This window comes from Somniosus microcephalus, chromosome 19 (assembly GCF_052327205.1).
Source record: "Somniosus microcephalus isolate GS21.2 chromosome 19, FLI_Smic_1.0, whole genome shotgun sequence".
NCBI lineage: Eukaryota > Metazoa > Chordata > Chondrichthyes > Squaliformes > Somniosidae > Somniosus > Somniosus microcephalus.
The window spans coordinates 43,526,134-43,550,161 of record NC_141005.1 but is presented as its reverse complement, the minus strand read 5'-3'; positions in this window follow the sequence as shown (position 1 = coordinate 43,550,161).

Sequence of the window (24,028 nt, the reverse complement as noted above, 5' to 3'; positions counted from 1 at the left end):
TGTATTGGAGGGTAGCGCTGTCATTGTATTGGAGGGAAGCGCTGTTATTGCAGTGGAGGGAAGCGCTCTCATTGTATTGGAGGGACGCGCTGTCATTGTATTGGAGGGAAGCGCTGTCATTGTATTGGAGGGACGCGCTGTCATTGTATTGGAGGGACGCGCTGTCATTCTATTAGAGGGAAGCACTGTCATTGTGTTGGAGGGAAACGCTGTCATTGTTTTGTAGGGACAGCCTGTCATTATATTGGAGGGATGCGCTGTCATTGTATTGGAGGGAAGTACTGTTATTGTAGTGGAGGGCAGCACAGTCATTGTATTGGAGGGCCGCGCTGTCATTGTATTGGAGGGAAGCGCTGTCATTGTATTGGAGGGACGCACTGTCATTGTATAGGAGGGACGTGCTGTCATTCTATTAGAGGGAAGCGCTGTCATTGTGTTGGAGGGAAATGCTGCCATTGTACTGGAGGGACACGCTGTCATTGTATTGGAGGGACGCGCTGTCATTTTATTGGAGGGAAGCGTTGTTATTGTAGTGGAGGGAAGCGCTGTCATTGTATCGGAGGGACGCACTGTCATTGTTTTGGATGGAAGCTCTGTCATTGTATTGGAGGGACGCGCTGTCATTGTATTGGAGGGAAGCGCTGTCATTGTATTGGAGGGACGCGCTGTGATTGTATTGGAGGGACGCGCTGTCATTGGACTGGAGGGCCGTGCTTTCATTGTATTGGAGGGAAGCTCTGCCATTGTATTGGAGGGACGTGCTGTATTTCTATTGGAGGGAAGCGCTCTCATTGTATTGGAGGGAAGCGCTGTCATTGTATTGGCGGGAAGCGCTGTCATTGTATTGGAGGGAAGCGCTATCATTGCATTGGAGGTACGTGCTATCATTGTATTGGAGGGAAGCACTGTCATTGTAGTGGAGGGAAGCGCTGTCATTGTATTGGAGGGAAGCGCTGTCATTGTATTGGAGGGAAGCGCTGTCATTGTATTGGAGGGAGGCTCTGTCGTTGTATTGGAGGGAAGCGCTGTAATTGTATTGGAGGGAAGCGCTGTCATTGTGTTGGAGGGACACGCTGTCATTGTATTGGAGGGAAGCGCTGTCATTGTATTGGTGGGATGCGCTGTCATTGTATTGGCGGGAAGCGCTGTCATTGTATTGGAGGGAAGCGCTGTCATTGTATTGGAGGGAAGCGCTGTCATTGTATTGGAGGGATGCGCAGTCATTGTATTGGAGGGAAGCGCTCTCATTGTATTGGAGGGAAGAGCTGTCATTGTATTGGAGGGATGCGCTGTCATTTTATTGGAGGGATGCGCTCTCATTGTGTTGGAGGGACACGCTGTCATTGTATTGGAGGGACGCGCTGTCATTGTATTGGAGGGACGCACTGTCATTGTATTGGAGGGAAGCGCTGTCATTGTATTGGAGGGACGCGCTGTCATTGTATTGGAGGGACGCGCTTTCATTGTATTGGCGGGACGCGCTGTCATTGTATTAGAGGGAAGCGCTGTCATTGTATTAGAGGGGCGCGATCATTGTATTGGAGGGACGCACTGTCATCGTGTTGGAGGGAAACGCTGTCATTGTATTGGAGGGAAACGCTGTCATTGTATTGGAGGGACACGCTCTCATTATATTGGAGGGACGCGCTGTCATTGTATTGGAGGGACACGCTGCCCTTGTATTGGAGGGAAGCGCTTTCATTTTATTGGAGGGAAGCTCTGTCATTGTGTTGGAGGGACGCGCTGTCATTTTATTGGAGGGACGCACTGTCATTGTATTGGAGGTTCGCGCTGTCATTGTATTGGAGGGTAGCACTGTCATTGTATTGGAGGGAAGCGCTGTTATTGTAGTGGAGGGAAGCGCTGTCATTGTATTGGAGGGACGCGCTGTCATTGTATTGGAGGGAAGCGCTATCATTGTATTGGAGGGACGCGCTGTCATTGTATTGGAGGGACGCGCTGTCATTCTATTAGAGGGAAGCACTGTCATTGTGTTGGAGGGAAACGCTGTCATTGTATTGGAGGGACACGCTGTCATTATATTGGAGGGACGCGCTGTCATTGTATTGGAGGGAAGCGCTGTCATTGTATTGGAGGGTCGCGCTGTCATTGTATTGGAGGGTAGCGCTGTCATTGTATTGGAGGGAAGTGCTGGTATTGTAGTGGAGGGAAGCACAGTCATTGTATTGGAGGGAGGTGCTGTCATTGTATTGGAGGGTCGCGCTGTCATTGTATTGGAGGGAAGCGCTGTCATTGTATTGGTGGGATGCGCTGGGAAGCGCTGTCATTGTATTGGAGGGAAGCGCTGTCATTGTATTGGAGGGAAGCGCTGTCATTGTATTGGAGGGATGCGCTGTCATTGTATTGGAGAGAAGCGCTGTCATTGTATTGGAGGGAAGCGCTGTCATTGTATTGGAGGGAAGCGCTGTCACTGTATTGGAGGGATGCGCTCTCATTGTGTTGGAGGGACGTGCTGTCATTGTATTGGAGGGATGCGCTGTCATTGTATTGGAGGGACACGCTGTCATTGTATTGGAGGGAAGCGCTGTCATTGTATTAGAGGGATGCCCTGTCACTGTATTGGAGGGAAATGCTGTCACTGTATTGGAGGGATGCGCTTTCATTGTATTGGAGGGAAGCGCTGTCATTGTATTGGAGGGAAGCGCTCTCATTGTATTGGAGGGTCGCGCTTTCATTTTATTGGAGGGAAGCTCTGTCACTGTGTTGGAGGGAAGCGCTGTCATTTTATTTGAGGGGCGCACTGTCATTGTATTAAAGGGAAGAGCTGTATTTCTATTAGAGGAAAGTGCTGTCATTGTGATGGAGGGAAACGCTGTCATTGTATTGGAGGGAAGCGCTGTTAATGTAGTGGAGGGATGCGCTGTTATTGCGTTGGAGGGACGCGCTGTCATTGTATTGGAGGGAAGTGCTGTCATTGTGTTGGAGGGGCGCGATGTCATTGTGTTGGAGGGCTGCGCTGTCACTGTATTGGAGGGATGCGCTGTCATTGTATTGGAGGGAAGCGCTATCATTGTATTGGAGGTATGTGCTATCATTGTATTGGAGGGAAGCACTGTCATTGTAGTGGAGGGAAGCGCTGTCATTGTATTGGATGGAAGTGCTGTCATTGTATTGGAGGGACGCGCTGTCATTGTATTGGAGGGAAGCGCTGTCATTGTATTGGAGGGACGCTCTGTCGTTGTATTGGAGGGAAGCGCTGTCATTGTATTAGAGGGATGCGCAGTCACTGCATAGGAGGGACGCGCTGTCATTGTATTGGAGGGGCGCGCTTCCATTGTGTTGGAGGGAAGCTCTGACATTGTATTGGAGGGACGCGATATCACTGTATTGGAGGGAAGCGCTGTTATTGTAGTGGAGGGAAGCTCTGACATTGTATTGGAGGGAAGCGCTGTCATTGTATTGGAGCGACGCGCTGTTATTGTAGTGGAGGGACGCGCTTTCATTGTGTTGGAGGGACGCGCTGTCATTGTATTGGAGGGAAGCGCTGTCATTGTACTGGAGGGAAGTGCTGTCATTCTGTTGGAGGGGCGCGATGTCATTGTGTTGGACGGCTGCGCTGACATTGTATTGGAGGGACGCGCTGTCATTGTATTGGAGGGACGCGCTGTTATTGTATTGGAGGGAAGCGCTGTCATTGTATTGGAGGGATGCTCTGTCGTTGTATTGGTGGGATGCGCTGTCATTGTATTGGAGGGAAGCGCTGTCATTGTATTGGAGGGAAGCGCTGTCATTGTATTGGAGGGAAGCGCTGTCATTGTATTGGTGGGATGCGCTGTCATTGTATTGGAGGGAAGCGCTGTCATTGTATTGGAGGGAAGCGCTGTCATTGTATTGGTGGGATGCGCTGTCATTGTATTGGAGGGAAGCGCTGTCATTGTATTGGAGGGAAGCGCTGTCATTGTATTGGAGGGAAGCGCTGTCATTGTATTGGAGGGATGCGCTGTCATTGTATTGGAGGGAAGCGCTGTCATTGTATTGGAGGGAAGCGCTGTCATTGTATTGGAGGGAAGCGCTTTCATTGTATTGGAGGGATGCGCTCTCATTGTGTTGGAGTGACGCGCTGTCATTGTATTGGAGGGACACGCTGTCATTGTATTGGAGGGAAGCGCTGTCATTGTATTAGAGGGATGCGCTGTCACTGTATTGGAGGGACGCGCTGTCATTGTATTGGAGGGACGCGCTTTCATTGTATTGGAGGGAAGCGCTGTCATTGTACTGGATGGAAGCGCTGTCATTGTATTGGAGGGAAGCGCTGTCATTGTGTTGGAGGAATGCGCTGTCATTGTATTGGAGGGACGCGCTGTCATTGTATTAGAGGGATGCGCAGTCACTGTATTGGAGGGACGCGCTGTCATTGTATTAGAGGGATGCGCAGTCACTGTATTGGAGGGACGCGCTGTCATTGTATTGGAGGGGCGCGCTTCCATTGTATTGGAGGGTCGCGCTTTCATTGTTGTGGAGGGAAGCGCTGTTATTGTATTGGAGGGACGTACTGTCATTGTTTTGGAGGGAAGCACTGTCATTGTGTTGGAGGGAAGCTCTGACATTGTATTGGAGGGAAGCGCTGTCATTATATTGGAGGGACGCGCTGTTATTGTAGTGGACGGACGCGCTGTCATTGTGTTGGAGGGATGCGCTGTCATTGTATTGGAGGGACGCGCTGTCACTGTATTGGAGGGAAGTGCTGTCATTGTACTGGAGGGGCGCGATGTCATTGTGTTGGAGGGCTGCGTTGTCATTGTATTAGAGGGACGCGCTGTCATTCTATTGGAGGGAAGCGCTGTCATTGTATTGGAGGGAAGCGCTGTCATTGTATTGGAGGTATGCTCTGTCATTGTATTGGAGTGAAGCGCTGTCATTGTAGTGGAGTGAAGCGCTGTCATTTTAGTGGAGGGAAGCGTTGTCATTGTATTGGAGGGAAGTGCTGTCATTGTATTGGAGGGACGCGCTCTCATTGTATTGGAGGGAAGCATTGTCATTGTATTGGAGGGGTGCTCTGTCGTTGTATTGGAGGGAAGCGCTGCCATTGTATTGGAGGGACGTGCTGTCATTGTATTGGAGGGAAGCGCTGTCATTGTGTAGGAGGGAAACGCTGTCATTGTATTGGAGGGAAGCTCTGTCATTGTATTGGTGGGATGCGCTGTCAGTGTATTGGAGGGAGGCGCTGTCATTGTATTGGAGGGAAGCGCTGTCTTTGTATTGGAGGGATGCGCTGTCATTGTATTGGAGGGAAGCGCTTTCATTGTATTGGAGGGAAGCGCTGTCATTGTATTGGAGGGAAGCGCTGTCATTGTATTGGAGGGACGCGCTGTCATTGTATTGGAGGGACACGCTGTCATTGTGTTGGAGGGAAACGCTCTCATTGTGTTGGAGGGACACGCTCTCGTTATATTGGAGGGACGAGCTGTCATTGCTTTGGAGGGACACGCTGTCCTTGTATTGGAGGGAAGCGCTTTCATTTTATTGGAGGGAAGCTCTGTCATTGTGTTGGAGGGAAGAGCTGTATTTGTATTAGAGGGAAGTGCTGTCATTTTGATGGAGGGAAATGCTGTCATTGTATTGGAGGGAAGCGCTGTCATTGTATTGGAGGGTCACGCTGTCATTGTATTGGAGGGAAGCGCTGTCATTGTATTGGAGGGAAGAGCTGTATTTGTATTAGAGGGAAGTGCTGTCATTTTGATGGAGGGAAATGCTGTCATTGTATTGGAGGGAAGCGCTGTCATTGTATTGGAGGGTCACGCTGTCATTGTATTGGAGGGAAGCGCTGTCAGTGTATTGGTGGGATGCGCTGGGAAGCGCTGTCATTGTATTGGAGGGAAGCGCTGTCATTGTATTGGAGGGAAGTGCTGTCATTGTATTGGAGGGATGCGCTGTCATTGTATTGGGGAGAAGCGCTGTCATTGTATTGGAGGGAAGCGCTGTCATTGTATTGGAGGGAAGCGCTGTCACTGTATTGGAGGGATGCGCTCTCATTGTGTTGGAGGGACGTGCTGTCATTGTATTGGAGGGATGCGCTGTCATTGTATTGGAGGGACACGCTGTCATTGTATTGGAGGGAAGCGCTGTCATTGTATTAGAGGGATGCCCTGTCACTGTATTGGAGGGAAATGCTGTCACTGTATTGGAGGGATGCGCTTTCATTGTATTGGAGGGAAGCGCTGTCATTGTATTGGAGGGAAGCGCTTTCATTGTATTGGAGGGTCGCGCTTTCATTTTACTGGAGGGAAGCTCTGTCACTGTGTTGGAGGGAAGCGCTGTCATTTTATTTGAGGGGCGCACTGTCATTGTATTAAAGGGAAGAGCTGTATTTCTATTAGAGGAAAGTGCTGTCATTGTGATGGAGGGAAACGCTGTCATTGTATTGGAGGGAAGGGCTGTTAATGTAGTGGAGGGATGCGCTGTTATTGCGTTGGAGGGACGCGCTGTCATTGTATTGGAGGGAAGTGCTGTCATTGTATTGGAGGTATGTGCTATCATTGTATTGGAGGGAAGCACTGTCATTGTAGTGGAGGGAAGCGCTGTCATTGTATTGGATGGAAGTGCTGTCATTGTATTGGAGGGACGCGCTGTCATTGTATTGGAGGGAAGCGCTGTCATTGTATTGGAGGGACGCTCTGTCGTTGTATTGGAGGGAAGCGCTGTCATTGTATTGGTGGGATGCGCTGTCATTGTATTGGAGGGAAGCGCTGTCATTGTATTGGTGGGATGCGCTGTCATTGTATTGGAGGGAAGCGCTGTCATTGTATTGGAGGGAAGCGCTGTCATTGTATTGGAGGGAAGCGCTGTCATTGTATTGGAGGGATGCGCAGTCATTGTATTGGAGGGAAGCGCTCTCATTGTATTGGAGGGAAGAGCTTTCATTGTATTGGAGGGATGCGCTGTCATTGTATTGGAGGGAAGCGCTGTCATTGTATTAGAGGGGTGCGCTGTCACTGTATTGGAGGGACACGCTGTCATTGTATTGGAGGGACGCGCTTTCATTGTATTGGAGGGGCGCGCTGTCATTGTATTGGACGGACGCGCTGTCATTGTATTGGAGGGAAGCGCTGTCATTCTATTGGAGGGACGCGCTGTCATTGTATTGGAGGGGCGCGCTTTCATTGTATTGGCGGGAAGCGCTGTCATTGTATTAGAGGGAAGCGCTGTCATTGTATTAGAGGGGCGCGGTCATTGTATTGGAGGGACGCACTGTCATTGTGTTGGAGGGAAACGCTGTCATTGTATTGGAGGGAAACGCTGTCATTGTATTGGAGGGACACGCTCTCATTATATTGCAGGGACGCGCTGTCATTGTATTGGAGGGACACGCTGTCCTTGTATTGGAGGGAAGTGCTTTCATTTTATTGGAGGGAAGCTCTGTCATTGTGTTGGAGGGACGCGCTGTCATTGTATTGGAGGGTAGCGCTGTCATTGTATTGGAGGGAAGCGCTGTTATTGTAGTGGAGGGAAGCGCTCTCATTGTATTGGAGGGACGCGCTGTCATTGTATTGGAGGGAAGCGCTGTCATTGTATTGGAGGGACGCGCTGTCATTGTATTGGAGGGACGCGCTGTCATTCTATTAGAGGGAAGCACTGTCATTGTGTTGGAGGGAAACGCTGTCATTGTTTTGTAGGGACAGCCTGTCATTATATTGGAGGGACGCGCTGTCATTGTATTGGAGGGAAGTACTGTTATTGTAGTGGAGGGCAGCACAATCATTGTATTGGAGGGACGCGCTGTCATTGTATTGGAGGGAAGCGCTGTCATTGTATTGGAGGGACGCACTGTCATTGTATAGGAGGGACGTGCTGTCATTCTATTAGAGGGAAGCGCTGTCATTGTGTTGGAGGGAAATGCTGCCATTGTACTGGAGGGACACGCTGTCATTGTATTGGAGGGACGCGCTGTCATTTTATTGGAGGGAAGCGCTGTTATTGTAGTGGAGGGAAGCGCTGTCATTGTATCGGAGGGACGCACTGTCATTGTTTTGGATGGAAGCTCTGTCATTGTATTGGAGGGACGCGCTGTCATTGTATTGGAGGGACGCGCTGTGATTGTATTGGAGGGACACGCTGTCATTGGACTGGAGGGCCGTGCTTTCATTGTATTGGAGGGAAGCTCTGCCATTGTATTGGAGGGACGTGCTGTCATTGTATTGGAGGGAAGCGCTCTCATTGTATTGGAGGGAAGCACTGTCATTGTATTGGAGGGAAGCGCTGTCATTGTATTGGAGGGAAGCGCTATCATTGCATTGGAGGTACGTGCTATCATTGTATTGGAGGGAAGCACTGTCATTGTAGTGGAGGGAAGCGCTGTCATTGTATTGGAGGGAAGCGCTGTCATTGTATTGGAGGGAAGCGCTGTCATTGTATTGGAGGGAGGCTCTGTCATTGTATTGGAGGGAAGCGCTGTCATTGTATTGGAGGGAAGCGCTGTCATTGTGTTGGAGGGACACGCTGTCATTGTATTGGAGGGAAGCGCTGTCATTGTATTGGTGGGATGCGCTGTCATTGTATTGGAGGGAAGCGCTGTCATTGTATTGGAGGGAAGCGCTGTCATTGTATTGGAGGGAAGCGCTGTCATTGTATTGGAGGGATGCGCAGTCATTGTATTGGAGGGAAGCGCTCTCATTGTATTGGAGGGAAGAGCTGTCATTGTATTGGAGGGATGCGCTGTCATTTTATTGGAGGGATGCGCTCTCATTGTGTTGGAGGGACGCGCTGTCATTGTATTGGAGGGACGCGCTGTCATTGTATTGGAGGGACACGCTGTCATTGTATTGTAGGGACACGCTGTCATTGTATTGGAGGGACGCGCTTTCATTGTATTGGAGGGACGCGCTGTCATTGTATTGGACGGACGCGCTGTCATTGTATTGGAGGGAAGCGCTGTCATTGTATTGGAGGGACGCGCTGTCATTGTATTGGAGGGACGCGCTTTCATTGTATTAGAGGGAAGCGCTGTCATTGTATTAGAGGGGCGCGATCATTGTATTGGAGGGACGCACTGTCATCGTGTTGGAGGGAAACGCTGTCATTGTATTGGAGGGAAACGCTGTCATTGTATTGGAGGGACACGCTCTCATTATATTGGAGGGACGCGCTGTCATTGTATTGGAGGGACACGCTGTCCTTGTATTGGAGGGAAGCGCTTTCATTTTATTGGAGGGAAGCTCTGTCATTGTGTTGGAGGGACGCGCTGTCATTTTATTGGAGGGACGCACTGTCATTGTATTGGAGGTTCGCGCTGTCATTGTATTGGAGGGTAGCGCTGTCATTGTATTGGAGGGAAGCGCTGTTATTGTAGTGGAGGGAAGCGCTGTCATTGTATTGGAGGGACGCGCTGTCATTGTATTGGAGGGAAGCGCTATCATTGTATTGGAGGGTCGCGCTGTCATTGTATTGGAGGGACGCGCTGTCATTCTATTAGAGGGAAGCACTGTCATTGTGTTGGAGGGAAATGCTGTCATTGTATTGGAGGGACACGCTGTCATTATATTGGAGGGACGCGCTGTCATTGTATTGGAGGGAAGCGCTGTCATTGTATTGGAGGGTCGCGCTGTCATTGTATTGGAGGGTAGCGCTGTCATTGTATTGGAGGGAAGTGCTGGTATTGTAGTGGAGGGAAGCACAGTCATTGTATTGGAGGGAGGCGCTGTCATTGTATTGGAGGGAAGCGCTGTCATGATATTGGAGGGATGCACTGTCATTGTATAGGAGGGACGTGCTGTCATTCTATTAGAGGGAAGCACTGTCATTGTGTTGGAGGGAAATGCTGTCATTGTACTGGAGGGACACGCTGTCATTGTATTGGAGGGACGCGCTGTCATTTTATTGCAGGGAAGCGCTGTTATTGTAGTGGAGGGAAGCGCTGTGATTGTATCGGAGGGAACGCACTGTCATTGTATTGGAGGGAAGCTCTGTCATTGTATTGGAGGGACGCGCTGTCATTGTATTGGAGGGAAGCGCTGTGATTGTATTGGAGGGACGCACTGTGATTGTATTGGAGGGACGCGCTGTCATTGTATTGGAGGGAAGCTCTGCCATTGTATTGGAGGGACGTGCTGTCATTGTATTGGAGGGAAGCGCTCTCATTGTATTGGAGGGAAGCACTGTTATTGTAGTGGAGGGAAGCGCTGTCATTGTATTGGAGGGACGCGCTGTTATTGTATTGCAGAGTTGCGCTATCATTGTATTGGAGGAACGAGCTGTCATTGTATTTGAGGGAAGCGCTGTCATTGTGTTGGAGGGAAGCTCTGACATTGTATTGGAGGGACTCGATGTCATTGTATTGGAGGGATGCGCTGTGATTGTATGGGAGAGAAGCGCTGTCATTGTGTTGGAGGGACGCGATGTCATTGTGTTGGAGGGATGCGCTGTCATTGTACTGGAGGGATGCGCTGTCATTGTATTGGAGGGAAGTGCTGTCATTGTATTGGAGGGAAGCGCTGTTATTGTAGTGGAGGGAAGCGCTGTCATTGTATCGGAGGGACGCACTGTCATTGTTTTAGATGGAAGCTCTGTCATTGTATTGGAGGGACGCGCTGTCATTGTATTGGAGGGAAGCGCTGTCATTGTATTGGAGGGATGCGCTGTGATTGTATTTGAGGGACGCGCTGTCATTGGACTGGAGGGCCGTGCTTTCATTGTATTGGAGGGAAGCTCTGCCATTGTATTGGAGGGACGTGCTGTCATTGTATTGGAGGGAAGCGCTGTCATTGTATTGGAGGGAAGCGCTGTCATTGTATTGGAGGGAAGCGCTATCATTGTATTGGAGGTACGTGCTATCATTGTATTGGAGGGAAGCACTGTCATTGTAGTGGAGGGAAGCGCTGTCATTGTATTGGAGGGAAGCGCTGTCATTGTATTGGAGTGAAGCGCTGTCATTGTATTGGAGGGATGCTCTGTCGTTGTATTGGAGGGAAGCGCTGTCATTGTATTGGAGGGAAGCGCTGTCATTGTGTTGGAGGGACACGCTGTCATTGTATTGGAGGGAAGCGCTGTCATTGTATTGGTGGGATGCGCTGTCATTGTATTGGAGGGAAGCGCTGTCATTGTATTGGAGGGAAGCGCTGTCATTGTATTGGAGGGAAGCGCTGTCATTGTATTGGAGGGATGCGCAGTCATTGTATTGGAGGGAAGCGCTCTCATTGTATTGGAGGGAAGAGCTGTCATTGTATTGGAGGGATGCGCTGTCATTTTATTGGAGGGATGCGCTCTCATTGTGTTGGAGGGACGCGCTGTCATTGTATTGGAGGGACGCGCTGTCATTGTATTGGAGGGACACGCTGTCATTGTATTGGAGGGAAGCGCTGTCATTGTATTAGAGGGGTGCGCTGTCACTGTATTGGAGGGTCACACTGTCATTGTATTGGAGGGTCGCGCTTTCATTGTATTGGAGGGACGCGCTGTCGTTGTATTGGACGGACGCGCTGTCATTGTATTGGAGGGAAGCGCTGTCATTGTATTGGAGGGACGCGCTGTCATTGTATTGGAGGGACACGCTTTCATTGTATTGGCGGGACGCGCTGTCATTGTATTAGAGGGAAGCGCTGTCATTGTACTAGAGGGGCGCGATCATTGTATTGGATGGACGCACTGTCATTGTGTTGGAGGGAAACGCTGTCATTGTATTGGAGGGACACGCTCTCATTATATTGGAGGGACGCGCTGTCATTGTATTGGAGGGACACGCTGTCCTTGTATTGGAGGGAAGCGCTTTCATTTTATTGGAGGGAAGCTCTGTCATTGCGTTGGAGGGACGCGCTGTCATTTTATTGGAGGGACGCACTGTCATTGTATTGGAGGTTCGCGCTGTCATTGTATTGGAGGGTAGCGCTGTCATTGTATTGGAGAGAAGCGCTGTTATTGTAGTGGAGGGAAGCGCTGTCATTGTATTGGAGGGACGCGCTGTCATTGTATTGGAGGGACACGCTCTCATTATATTGGAGGGACGCGCTGTCATTGTATTGGAGGGACACGCTGCCTTGTATTGGAGGGAAGCGCTTTCATTTTATTGGAGGGAAGCTCTGTCATTGCGTTGGAGGGACGCGCTGTCATTTTATTGGAGGGACGCACTGTCATTGTGTTGGAGGGACACGCTGTCATTGTATTGGAGGGAAGCGCTGACATTGTATTGGTGGGATGCGCTGTCATTGTATTGGAGGGAAGCGCTGTCATTGCATTGGAGGGACACGCTGCCATTGTATTGGAGGGACACGCTGTCATTGTATTGTAGGGAAGCGCTGTCATTGTGTTGGAGGGACGCGCTGCCATTGTATTGGAGGGATACGATGTCATTGTATTGGAGGGACATGCTGTCATTGTATTGGAGGGAAGCGCTGTCATTGTATTGGAGGGGCGCGCTTCCATTGTATTGGAGGGTCGCGCTGTCATTGTAGTGGAGGGAAGCGCTGTTATTGTATTGGAGGGATGCACTGTCATTGTATTGGAGGGAAGCTCTGTCATTGTATTGGAGGGACGTGCTGTCATTGTATTGGAGGGAAGCAGTGTCATTGTGTTGGAGGAGCGCGCTGTCATTGTATTAGAGGGAAGCGCTGTCATTGTATTGGAGGGAAGCGCTGTCCTTGTGTTGGAGGGAGGCTCTGACATTGTATTGGAGGGACGCGATATCATTGTATTGGAGGGAAGCGCTGTTATTGTAGTGGAGGGAAGCTCTGACATTGTATTGGAGGGACGCGCTTTCATTGTATTGGAGGGATGCGCTGTCATTGTATTGGAGGGAAGCGCTTCCATTGTATTGGAGGGTCGCGCTGTCATTGTAGTGGAGGGAAGCGCTGTTATTGTATTGGAGGGATGCACTGTCATTGTATTGGAGGGAAGCTCTGTCATTGTATTGGAGGGACGTGCTGTCATTGTATTGGAGGGAAGCAGTGTCATTGTGTTGGAGGAGCGCGCTGTCATTGTATTAGAGGGAAGCGCTGTCATTGTATTGGAGGGAAGCGCTGTCCTTGTGTTGGAGGGAGGCTCTGACATTGTATTGGAGGGACGCGATATCATTGTATTGGAGGGAAGCGCTGTTATTGTAGTGGAGGGAAGCTCTGACATTGTATTGGAGGGACGCGCTTTCATTGTATTGGAGGGATGCGCTGTCATTGTATTGGAGGGAAGCGCTGTCATTGTACTGGAAGGAAGTGCTGTCATTCTGTTGGAGGGGCGCGATGTCATTGTGTTGGAAGGCTGCGCTGTCATTGTATTGGAGGGAAGCGCTGTCATTGTATGGGTTGTATGCGCTGTCATTGTATTGGAGGGAAGCGCTCTCATGGTATTGGAGGAATGCTTTGTCGTTGTATTGGAGGGAAGTGCTGTCATTGTATTGGAGGGAAGCACTGTCATTGTATTGGAGGGAAGTGCTGTCAATGTATTGGAGGGATGCTCTGTCATTGTATTGGAGGGAAGCGCTGTCATTGTGTTGGAGGGAAACGCTGTCATTGTATTGGAGGGAAGCGCTGTCATTGTTTTGGAGGGAAACGCTCTCATTGTATTGGAGGGACGCGCTGTCAGTCTATTAGAGGGAAGCACTTTCATTGTGTTGGACGGAAACGCTGCCATTGTATTGGAGGGACACGCTGTCATTGCATTGGAGGGACGCGCTGTCATTTTATTGGAGGGACGCACTGTCATTGTATTGGAGGGACGTGCTGTCATTGTATTGGAGGGACACGTTGTCATTGTATTGGAGGAACGCGCTGTCATTGTATTGGAGGGAAGCGCTGTCATTGTATTGGAGGTAAGCGCTGTCATTGTGTTGGAGGGAAGCTCTGACATTGTACTGGAGGGACGTGATGTCATTGTATTGGAGGGAAGCGCTGTCATTGTATTGGAGGGAAGCGCTGTTATTGTAGTGGAGGGACGCGCTGTTATTGTGTTGGAGGGATGCGCTATCATTGTGTTGGAGGGCTGCGCTGTCATTGTATTGGAGGGACGCGCTGTCGTTGTATTGGAGGGAAGCGCTGTCATTGTATTGGAGGGAAGCGCTGTCATTGTATTGGAGGGAAGCGCTATCATTGTATTGGAGGGAAGCGCTGTTATTGTAGTGGAGCGAAGCTCTGACATTGTATTGGAGGGTAGCGTTGTCATTGTATTGGAGGGATGCGCTGTTAGTGTAGTGGAGGGACGCGCTGTCATTGTGTTGGAGGGACGCGCTGTCATTGTATTGGGGGACGCGCTGTCATTGTATTGGAGGGAAGCGCTGTCATTGTATTGGAGGGAAGCGCTGTCATTGTATTGGAGGGTCATGCTGTCATTGTATTGGAGGGACGCGCTTTCATTGTATTGGAGGGAAGCGCTGTCATTGTATTTGAGGGAAGCGCTGTCATTGTATTAGAGGGCCGCGCTGTCGTTGTATTGGAGGGACGCGCTGTCATTGTGTTGGAGGGAAACGCTGTAATTGTATTGGAGGGGAGTGCTTTCATTCTATTAGAGGGAAGCGCTGTCATTGTATTAGAGGGAAGCGCTGTCATTGTATTGGAGGGACGTGCTGTCATTGTATTGGAGGGAAGCAGTGTCATTGTGTTGGAGGAGCGCGCTGTCATTGTATTAGAGGGAAGCGCTGTCATTGTATTGGAGGGAAGCGCTGTCCTTGTGTTGGAGGGAGGCTCTGACATTGTATTGGAGGGACGCGATATCATTGTATTGGAGGGAAGCGCTGTTATTGTAGTGGAGGGAAGCTCTGACATTGTATTGGAGGGACGCGCTTTCATTGTATTGGAGGGATGCGCTGTCATTGTATTGGAGGGAAGCGCTGTCATTGTACTGGAAGGAAGTGCTGTCATTCTGTTGGAGGGGCGCGATGTCATTGTGTTGGAAGGCTGCGCTGTCATTGTATTGGAGGGAAGCGCTGTCATTGTATGGGTTGTATGCGCTGTCATTGTATTGGAGGGAAGCGCTCTCATGGTATTGGAGGAATGCTTTGTCGTTGTATTGGAGGGAAGTGCTGTCATTGTATTGGAGGGAAGCACTGTCATTGTATTGGAGGGAAGTGCTGTCAATGTATTGGAGGGATGCTCTGTCATTGTATTGGAGGGAAGCGCTGTCATTGTGTTGGAGGGAAACGCTGTCATTGTATTGGAGGGAAGCGCTGTCATTGTTTTGGAGGGAAACGCTCTCATTGTATTGGAGGGACGCACTGTCATTGTATTGGAGGGACGCGCTGTCATTTTATTGGAGGGAAGCGCTGTCATTGTGTTGGAGGGAAACGCTGTCATTGTATTGGAGGGAAGCGCTGTCATTGTTTTGGAGGGAAACGCTCTCATTGTATTGGAGGGAAGCGCTGTCATTGTATTAGAGGGCCGCGCTGTCGTTGTATTAGAGGGCCGCGCTGTCGTTGTATTGGAGGGACGCGCTGTCATTGTGTTGGAGGGAAACGCTGTAATTGTATTGGAGGGACACGCTCTCGTTATATTGGAGGGACACGCTGTCATTGTATTGGAGGGACACGGTTTCATTGTATTGGAGGGAAGCGCCGTCATTGTTTTGGAGGGAAATGCTCTCATTGTATTGGAGGGAAGCGCTGTCAGTCTATTAGAGGGAAGCACTTTCATTGTGTTGGAGGGAAACGCTGTCATTTTATTGGAGGGACACACTGTCATTGTATTGGAGGGAAGCACTGTCATTGTATTGGAGGGTTGCGCTGTCATTGTAGTGGAGGGAAGCGCTGTCATTGTAGTGGAGGGAAGCGCTGTCATCGTATTAGAGGGAAGCGCTGCCATTGTGTTGGAGGGAAATGCTGTCATTGTATTGGAGGGAAGCGCTGTTATTATTTTGGAGGGAAGCGCTGTCATTTTATTGGAGGGAAGCTCTGTCATTGTATTGGAGGGAAATGCTGTCATTGTATTGGAGGGTTGCGCTGTCATTGTGTTGGAGGGAAATGCTGTCATTGTATTGGAGGGAAGTGCTGTCATTGTATTGGAGGGAAGTGCTGTCATTGTATTGGAGGGTTGCGCTGTCATTGTATTGGAGGGAAGCGCTGTTATTATTTTGGAGGGAAGCACTTTCATTTTATTGGAGGGAAGCTCTGTCATTGTGTTGGAGGGACGCTGTTGTATCCGTATGTTAATGAAGACCCGGAAGCAGGAGTTGATTGAACAAGTGTTAACTGAACAAAGTCTGGAGGTGAACTAAACTATAAATGTCGCTATACAGGCTTATATATCCGAGTGGTCACTACCGGTACTACAGTACACAGGGGCTTCAAAAAAACATAGTTCCTCTTAAAGGTACATACACCACAATTCCTCCCCTTTTAGATAAATAGTACATAATATTTTAAGTAATCATTATTTAAAATTTTTACAAGAACAATAATCTACACATTTGCTGAAGTTAATTAATTACAAATTCAGTCTCTCTGGAGGCTTCCTGACTCGGTCCGGATAACGCCTCGGTGGTGTAGTAGGTTTCGGTGGTGTAGTAGGTTCTTTTGGCAAGGTCGATTTGGCTTGAATGCCAATGTCGTGTTCATCTGGTTCCAGTATCACCGGATTGGGGGTAGATACTATGGGTATCTCTGCTTCATCATTAGGCGTATAGAGTTGTGGTGTAGGTTGTCCCTTTTCGGATGACTCTATGATCTGGTCAGCATGGCGCCTTATTATGCTTTCTCCAATGTCCACGGTATACATCAGTGGTCCTAATCATGTGCAAATAGTTCCAGGCTGCCATTTCTCGGTACGGTAGTCCCGGGCCAAAACTTGTTGACCTATCTGGAAGGTTCTAGTTGACCTTTCATTCATGCCTTGAAATTGCCGGTTCTCTACGTCCCTTCTGATGTTTGGCTTGATCAAATCCAGCCGGCATCTTAGGCTTCTATTGAAAAACATCATGGCGGGGGTTTGGTTTGTAACCACATGTGTTGCATTCCTGTATGCAAACAAGAAGTTATCTACCTTATGTTGTAGATTTATGTCTTCATTACCCATGGCCTTTATGGCCTTCTTGAAGGTCTGGACAAACCTTTCAGCTAATCCATTGGTGGCGGGATGGTATGGGGCGGACGTGTAGTGCTTAACCCCATTGTTTTTTAAGAACTTCCTGAATTCTTCGGATACAAATTGCAGTCCATTATCAGAACAGATCTGTTCAGGTAGCCCATTCCTGGCGAATATGGTCCTTAATACTGTGATGGTTTTTTCCGCGGTGGTGGAGGACATCTTTATTACCTCCGGCCACTTGGAGTGTGCATCAACCGCGATTAAGAACATTGAGTCCATAAATGGACCAGCAAAGTCGATATGTACACTTTGCCAGGGAGATGAGGGCCACTCCCATGGATGTAGAGGGGCTTGTGGTGGGGCGTTTTGGACCTTCTGGCATCCTAGACAGCTCTTGGTCATTTCTTCGATGTCTCCATCGATACCTGGCCACCACACAAACGCTCTGGCTAAGTTCTTCATTTTCACTCCACCCAGATGCCCCTCGTGAAGCTCCTTTAGCACTTTATCCTGGAGTTTGGGTGGAATCACCACTCTGGATCCACACATCAAGGTTCCTCGGCACACTGACAGCTGTTCTCTTCTTTGCGAGAATGCTGGCAACAGTGGTTCGCCATGTGCTGGCCATCCCTTCACCGTTAAATCGTAGACTCGTGAGAGAGTCGGGTCATTTCTCGTTTACTTTTCAATGGTAGAATTTGTCACTGGTAGACATTCAACTATGGTCGAGTGGAACATCTCCACTGGGTCCACTGTAGGTGCCTCTTCTATCGTTGGCAACGGTAGGCGGGATAAACCGTCAGCATTCCCATGCTGTTTTGTTCCTTTGTATTCTATGTCATATTGGTGTGCCCATAGGAAAAGGGACCACCTCTGTAGCCTTTGCGCTGTCATAATGGGAACGCCCTTTTTAGGGTTCAATATGGAGACGAGGGGTTGATGGTCAGTCAACAAGGTAAATTTTTGTCCGTGTAGGTAATGGTTGAATTTCTTCACCCCCCACACCAGGCTGAGTGACTCCCTGTCGATCTAGGCATAGTTACGCTCAGCTGAGTTCAATGAGCGTGATGCAAAAGCTATCGGCCGCTCCGAGCCATCAGGGAATTTATGCGATAATACCGCTCCCACGCCGTAAGGGGATGCATCGCACGCCAGCCTGATTGGCAGTGATGGGTTGTAATGAGGTAACACTTCCTTGGACGTGATCAAGCCTTTGCATTTATGGAAGGCACGTTTACAGTCTTCGCTCCATTTCCAAATTACTCCCGTTTGTAGCAGTGCGTTAAGAGGGTGCAGAACCGTTGACAAGTTCGGTAAATATTTATGATAGTAATTTATTAATCCCAGGAACGACCTTAATTGTGAGACATTTTCAGGCGCTGGGGCTTTTACGACCGCTTCAATTTTTTCAGGTGATTTATGCAACCCTTCTTCGTTAATGGCATGGCCACAATATGATATTTGTTTCTGGAAAAATTCGCACTTGGGGCGATTTGCTCGTAGGCCCCATTCTCTCAGCCTCATGAGCACCTGCTCCAAATTGGCAAGATGCTCGTTATCATTTTCTCCTGTTACAAGGATGTCGTCTAGGTAGCATTGAGTCCCCGGAATCCCTTGCAGTACTTGCTCCATAGCTCTTTGCCAGATAGCTGCAGCTGATGCTACTCCGAAAACTAGCCGATTGTACTGGTACAGGCCTTTGTGTGTGTTTATCGTGAGATACTTTTTAGAGGCCTCCTCAACCTCCATCTGTAGATATGCCTGTGCCAAGTCAATTTTGGTGAAACGTTTCCCTCTGGATAGTGAGGCGAAAATATCTTCTATACTCGGAAGAGGATACTGTACCGTATGAAGAACTGGGTTTACAGTCACCTTGAAGTCCCCACAGATGCAAATTTTTCTCTGTTCTTCAGATTTATCATTATTCAATGTTTTCTTCATGACCGGGACGATGGGTGTTGCCCACTCGCTCCAATCTACCTTGGATAACACGCCTGCTTTTTCCAAATTCTCCAGCTCTGCCTCGACTGCTGGACGAATTGCGTATGGCACCGGCCTTGCCTTAAAAAACTTGGGAATTGCCGCATCTTCCACTTTTATTGAGGCGGTGGCGCCTTTCAGGGTTCCTAGTTCCTGTTGAAACACTTCTTTGGCGTTAGCCAAGATTTCTTTTAATCGTCCAGGGATGACGTCATCATCATTTTTTTTCTTACTGGTCACCGTCAGTGCCTGAATGGAGTGCCAGTCCAAACATATCTTTCTGATCCATTCACGTCCCAACAACGGTGGACCACCACCTTGCAGAACGTATAAATACAACTTCTGTATTTCCTTGCCGTTGTATACAACAGGCACCCTTATTTTCCCTCTGGGTTATATTTCTGCCCCGTATATGTCTTCAAGATAATGGAGGTGTCTTTCAAAGGTATATGCGGAAATAGCTGCTCGTAATCCCGTCCCCTTATGACGGTCAGAGCTGATCCTGTATCTAGCTGCATTTTAACTGGGGACCCCGCTAATGTGAGGGTAACCCAAATGGTCTGGTAATCTTCTTTGGCAATTACATTATGTAATTTGAGACAGCTTAGTCTCTTGTTTTCGGAGTCGCTATCGCTCTTCTGGTCTTCAGAGCTACTGTCCGTCATCATTTGTACCTTCCTGTACTTTTCCTTATTGACCTTTTTACTGTCAGCGGATTTTTTTCCAGATCGGCATACACGTGCAATGTGTCCCATCTTTCCGCATTGCCTGCATGCTTTGTCCTTGAACCAGCAGTCCCTCTGGTCATGGGTGGATCTGCCGCAGCGATAACATCTCTCGAAACCCCATGTCATTTCATGGGTGCCGAAGTCCTGTGGCTTTTGCTGTATCTCTGCAGCTCCTCTTGCTGCTGCTTCGTATGATACAGCCACACTGAAAGCCTTGTCCAGTGTCAAATCTTTCTCAGAAAGTAGTCTTTTCTGTGTTCCTTCGCTTAGGAGACCACAGACGAATTTGTCTCGTAGAGAATCTGCCAGTCCTGCCCCGAATTGGCAGTGCTTAGACAGCTTTCGTAATTCGGTGAGGTAATCAGCGTTACTTTCATTCTTGTGCTGATTCCTCCGGAAGAATTTGAATCGTTCCGCTATCAGCAGCGGTGTTGGGTTTAAGTGCTCCTGTAGGGTATCAACAATCTCCTTAAAATTCTTGTCCATCGGTTTGGCTGGAGTGATCAAGTTTCGTAACAGCCCGTATGTCCTTGCGCCCATCAGATTTAGAAGTACCGATGCCTTTTTATCATCCGCTACTTCATTCGCCTTGCAATATACCTCCACTCTTTCCACATATGTGGTCCAATCCTCTATATCACTATCGAAAGCAGTAATATTGCCAGTCTTAGGCATCCTGAAAATTAAAAATGGCATCTCCCGCGCTTTCCCTTCTTCCCTGCCGAGTCAAGATGGCGCCTCCCGCGCTTTCCCGCCGCTGCCGCTGCTGCCAACGCTGTTCTCCGCGGTTTTTATTCACATATATATTTTTAAACAGTTTCTCCGTCACTTGGAGAATCATTCCTGTTGGACTCTCTGGGACATTCCCCTCCCTTTGCTTGGTCCGAACGCCGACCTGCTTTGCAGCGCCGGCCGTGTCCTGAGTGCTCCACCCTCTGTCTCTGTTTGCTTTTGCCTTACGACTCGCTGCCCGGCCCCGCTGCAGAGCTACCCGATCGAGCCCCAGCCCGTCGCCCAGGAAGAATGAGTGCACTACCTGCCACCAGCCCGTTTAGCTGGCGAAACCACAGTTTAGGAATCGATCTCCTTGAGGTGATGCCGAATTGCAGGTAAGTTTGTTTCTAACTCGTCGCCACTGTTGTATCCGTATGTTAAAGAAGACCCGGAAGCAGGAGTTGATTCAACAAGTGTTTACTGAACAAAGTCTGGAGGTGAACTAAACTATACAAGACGCTATACAGGCTTATATACCCGAGTGGTCACGACCGGTACTACAGTACACAGGGGCTTCAAAAAAACATAGCTCCTCTTAAAGGTACATACGCCACAGACGCGCTGTCATTTTATTGCAGGGACGCAATGTCATTGTATTAGAGGGAAGAGCTGTCATTGTATTAGAGGGAAGTGCTGTCATTGTGACGGAGGGAAACGCTGTCATTGTATTGGAGGGAAGCGCTGTCATTGTATTGGAGGGTCGCGCTGTCATTGTATTGGAGGGACGCGCTGTCATTGTATTGGAGGAAAGCGCTGTCATTGTATTGGAGGGACGCGCTGTCATTGTATTGGAGAGATGCGCTGTCATTGTATTGGAGGGAAGCGCTGATGTTGTAGTGGAGGGAAGCGCTGTCATTGTAGTGGAGGGAAGCACTGTCATTTTATTGGAGGGAAGTGCTGTCATTGTATTGGAGGGACGCGCTGTCATTGTATTGGAGGGAAGCGCTGTCATTGTATTGGAGGGACGCTCTGTCGTTGTACTGGAGGGAAGCGCTGTCATTGTATTGGAGGGACGCGCTGTCATTGTATTGGAGGGAAGCACTGTCATTGTGTTGGAGGGACGCGCTGTCATTGTATTGGAGGGAAGCACTGTCATTGCATTGGTGGGTCGTGCTGCCATTGTATTGGAGAGAAGCGCTGTCATTGTATTGGAGGGACGCGCTGTCATTGTATTGGAGGGAAGCGCTGTCATTGTATTGGAGGGACACGCTGTCATTGTGTTGGAGGGAAACGCTGTAATTCTATTGGAGGGACATGCTGTCATTATATTGGAGGGAAGCGCATTCATTTTATTGGAGGGAAGCTCTGTCATTGTGTTGGAGGGACGCGCTGTCATTTTTTTTGGAGGGACGCTCTGTCATTGTATTAGAGGGAAGAGCTGTCATTGTATTAGAGGGAAGTGCTGTCATTGTATTGGAGGGTCGCGCTGTCATTGTATTGGAGGGACACGCTGTCATTGTATTGGAGGGAAGCGCTGTCATTGTATTGGAGGGAAGTGCTGTCATTGTATTGGAGGGTCGCGCTGTCATTGTATTGGAGGGACACGCTGTCATTGTATTGGAGGGAAGCGCTGTCATTGTATTGGAGGGAAGTGCTGTCATTGTATTGGAGGGTCGCGCTGTCATTGTATTGGAGGGAAGCGCTGATATTGTAGTGGAGGGAAGCGCTGTCATTGTATCGGAGGGAAGCACTGTCATTGTATTGGAGGAAAGCTCTGTCATTGTATTGGAGGGACGCGCTGTCATTGTATTCGAGGGAAGCGCTGTCATTGTATTGGAGGGGCGCGCTGTGATTGTATTGGAGAGACGTGCTGTCATTGTACTGGAGGGACGCTCTTTCATTGTGTTGGAGGGAAGCTCTGTCATTGTATTGGAGGGACGTGCTGTCATTGTATTGGAGAGAAGCGCTGTCATTGTATTGGAGGAACACGCTGTCATTGTATTGGAGGGAAGCGCTGTCATTGTGTTGGAGGGAAGCTCTGACATTGTATTGGAGGGACGCGATGTCATTGTATTGGAGGGATGCGCTGTCATTGTATTGGAGAGAAGCGCTGTCATTGTATTAGAGGGAAGCGCTGTTATTGCAGTGGAGGGACGCGCTGTCATTGAGTTGGAGGGACGCGCCGTCATTGTATTGGAGGGAAGCGCTCTCATTGTACTGGAGGGAAGCGCTGTCATTGTTTTGGAGGGGCGCGATGTGATTGTGTTGGAGGGATGCGCTGTCATTGTATTGGAGGGACGCGCTGTCATTGTATTAGAGGGTCGCAATCTCATTGTGTTGGAGGGGCGCGATGTCATTGTATTGGAGGTACGCGCTGTCATTGTATTGGAGGGAAGCGCTGTCATTGTAGTGGAGGGAAGCACTGTCATTGTATTGGAGGGAAGTGCTGTCATTGTATTGGAGGGACGCGCTGTTATTGTATTGGAGGGAAGCGCTGTCATTGTATTGGAGGGACGCTCTGTCGTTATATTGGAGGGAAGCGCTGTCATTGTATTGGAGGGACGCGCTGTCATTGTATTGGAGGGAAGCACTGTCATTGCGTTGGAGGGACGTGCTGTCATTGTATTGGAGGGAAGCACTGTCATTGCATTGGTGGGTCGTGCTGTCATTGTATTGGAGAGAAGCGCTGTCATTGTATTGGAGGGACGCGCTGTCATTGTATTGGAGGGAAGCGCTGTCATTGTATTGGAGGGACGCGCTGTCATTGTGTTGGAGGGATGCGCTGTCTTTGTATTGGAGGGACGCGCTGTCATTGTATTGGAGGGACGCGCTGTTATTGTATCGGAGGGAAGCGCTGTCATTATATTGGAGGAGAGTGCTGTCATTGTATTGGAGGGAAGTGCTGTCATTGTATTGGAGGGACGCGCTGTAATTTTATTGGAGGAAAGCGCTGTCATTGTATTGGAGGGAAGTGCTATCATTGCATTGGAGGGAAGCTCTCTCATTGTATTGGAGGGCCGCGCTGTCATTGTAAAGGAGGGAAGCGCTGTCATTGTATTGGAGGGAAGCGCTGTCATTGTGTTGGAGGGATGCGCTGTCATTGTATTGGGGGGACGCGCTTTCATTGTATTGGAGGGAAGCGCTGTCATTGTATTGGAGGGACGCGCTGTCATTGCATTGGAGGGAAGCGCTGCCATTGTATTGGAGGGATGCGCTTTCATTGTATTGGAGGGACGCGCTGTCATTGTATTGGAGGGACGCGCTGTCATTGTATTGGAGGGACGCGCTGTCATTGTGTTGGAGGGACACGCTGTCATTATATTGGAGGGAAGCGCATTCATTTTATTGGAGGGAAGCTTTGTCATTGTGTTGGAGGGACGCGCTGTCATTTTTTTGCAGGGACGCACTGTCATTGTATTAGAGGGAAGAGCTGTCATTGTATTAGAGGAAAGTGCTGTCATTGTATTGGAGGGTCGCGCTGTCATTGTATTGGAGGGAAGTGCTGTCATTGTATTGGAGGGACGCGCTGTCATTGTATTGGAGGGACACGCTGTCATTGTATTGGAGGGAAGTGCTGTCATTGTATTGGAGGGTCGCGCTGTCATTGTATTGGAGGGAAGTGCTGTCATTGTATTGGAGGGACGCGCTGTCATT